The sequence below is a fragment of the Gekko japonicus genome, unplaced genomic scaffold (genome assembly GCF_001447785.1).
Source record: "Gekko japonicus isolate JY-2015 unplaced genomic scaffold, Gekko_japonicus_V1.1 scaffold231, whole genome shotgun sequence".
NCBI classification, from domain to species: domain Eukaryota; kingdom Metazoa; phylum Chordata; class Lepidosauria; order Squamata; family Gekkonidae; genus Gekko; species Gekko japonicus.
In genome coordinates, this window is record NW_015165837.1 from 302,811 (window position 1) to 305,671 (window position 2,861).

The following is a 2,861-nucleotide window of genomic DNA, read 5'->3' on the forward strand; positions in this document are numbered from 1 at the left end:
TTCCTGCTGGGCGTGGCCAACTCAGGAGCCAGCCGGAACTCCGTTCCTGTGTGATCCTGCCCAAAAAAGCCCTGGTTCTCCCCTCCTTCACTTTCTTTTTTTGTTTCTTTTTTAAACTGCCCCTAAGGGCAGAATTTTATTAAGTTTTTCCATCACAAAACAATACAAACTTAACATACAAACATTAACACATACATACAAAACATTGACATTGATCGGGGTAATCTTCATAGTTATTATCTTTCTTCTGCCTAAATACAAACATTATTTTCTACAACTATGTACTATGAGTAAATATCATTAAGTTCGTCCTTCACTCTCTTAACACAGCAACAACCCTGTGACGCAAATTAAGCTTGAGTGTGTTGGGCTGAAGGTGGCTTGCAAGCTTCCATGGCAGGGCAGGCGCTCAAACCCATGTCTCCTGGGCCCTAGTCTGACACTTGAACCTCTTCACCATGCTGGCTGTCATGGAATGATACATTACACATGCTCAGGGAAACCACTTCTTTATCATAACTTCAGATATTCCAAGCTCTATAATTTATTCAGACATGTTCAGTGAGGGAATTGTTTGATCCCTGGTCAGATTAAGACACAATGAAACGAAAATCCTTCCCCCAAACACTTGCTCAAGAGCGGCTAGGGATAATAATACTTAACGTTTATATAGTGCTATCACCATATTGTATATATTACCTTGCAACCCTTTATGGTAGGCCAGTGTTGTCTGCATGTTGCAGCTGGAAGTGCTGATGCTGAGAGAGTGCTTGTCTAAAACCATCTAGAAAGGTCATGGTAGAGTTAAGATTAGATTTGGATCTCACAAGCCATACCAGTTCATACAAAGAAAGGTCTCGTGGTATGATGCTGCAAGTTCCTCTTTAACATCTGCTGCACAGGCTGATCCTATGCAGGTATATGAGAGCCAGTGTGATATAGTGGTTAGAGCAGGGGGTAGCCAAACTTGCTCACTGTAAGAGCCACATACAATGAATGTCAGATGTTTGAGAGCCGCAAGACATGAACAAATATTACACATTTTTATTGAAAAATATGCAGATTTGCTTTTTCTTAAAATTAAATGAGACTGCCAAAAATACAAACAAAAGGGGTAAAAACAGATATTGATAATGATATTTATTTGCCTAAGAGAGAAAGAAAAAGAAAGAGAAGTAGAAAGAATGAAAGAGGTGGAAAGAAAGAAAGAGAGAGGGAGGGAAAGAAATAAAGAAAGCAAATAGATGGGAGGGAGGGAGAAAAAGCACGCCTCCCCTTCGCTTCCCCAGCAGCCCTGCCAGGAGCTGCTCAATATGTGTGAAAGAGCCGCATGTGGCTCCTGAGCCACAGCTTGGCCACCCCTGGGTTAGAGTGTTGGACTAGGATCTGAAGAAGAATAAGGAAATTGGATTTATATCCCACCCTTCACTACCTGAAGGAGTCTCAAAGTGGCTTATAATATCCCTTCCCTTCCCCTCACCACAACAGACACCCTGTGAGGAAAGTGGGGCTGAGAGAGCTCTTTGAGAACTGCTCGTGAGAAAACTTGTGACTGACCCAAGGTCACACCAGCAGCTGCATGTGGAGGAGTGGGGAATCAAACCCGGTTCTCCCAGATTATAGTCCACGCCCCTAACCACTACACCAAACTGGGAGACCCATAGTCAGATCCCCACTTTGCCATGGAAGCTTACCAGATGAACTTGAGCCAGTCACCCACTGTCAGCCTAACCTACAGCACAGGGTTGTTGTAAGGAAAAAATGGAGGCAAGCAGAACGATGTAAGCTCCTTTGAGATCCCATTGGGGAGAAAAGTGTCTTACAAATGAAGCACATTAATAAAACTATGTAATTAGACACGTCACATTTTATTGCAAAATCAATGTGCCTTGCTTTGCATAGAACTGTAGCTTCAGCTGAGGTATAGGATGGTGTGGTAAACATCACTTGGCACTAGATCCTTAGCTGGCATAGGTCAGCCTCCTAGTTGGCACAGTCAGGAGCATGTTGGTGCCACCTTGTCCTTGCATTTATGATAAGCACTTCCAATCTGGAATCATTCTCGTTCAACAGGTTTGTAGTCAGGCTGTCAAAGGCCTTTGAAAATAATCTTTATCAGTCATGTTGAGGTGGAAGAAAAACCTCTTTCCAATCATCTCCAAATACAAGGGGGAAATGAAGGTGAGTCAGCTTTATAATTGTATTGCAAACTGTCCAATACATATTCAGTGAGTGACAGCTTCTCAACAGGCACCGATATAATTTACACCTATTAAAAATTTATCGATAGTGCACAGCAGTTCTAAGTGAAAAGACAAACAGTAACTTTGCAAATCAGGATGACTTTAGCATGAATATGTTTACAAAAACTCTTCCCAGCTAAATGAAACATAAGCATTCTTGATGTGCAGTGGATTTGTTTACTCTGTAAAGATTCGTTGCAGTTGATTAATTATCAGTATCTGCAGAGAATTGTGGTAACAAGGCAGCTCTGATGAGCGAATTATTGGCATACATGCTCAGAATATAGAGCACTTTGCACATGTCATGTACACATGGAATATTTATCAGACTGTAATGGACTACTAATATTATTTTTTGTCCACAATTAGTCAATGACCGTCAATAAGTCTCCAGAGATAGAGAGTGAGTTTTTTCCCCCCAGTAGGATTCTAGCAATCAAGAGAAAGGAAATATTATTCAATCATTTGTTCATGATTAATCGCATGCAACCATTAAGCAATTTCTGCTCTCTGCGTTAAATCATTGTTATTCTAGGCTGGTAAAGGATTTGCATAAATGCAAGATGCCAGTGACAAACCCCCATCAAAATCATTTCAGCTAATAGCCAGGGAAGCATG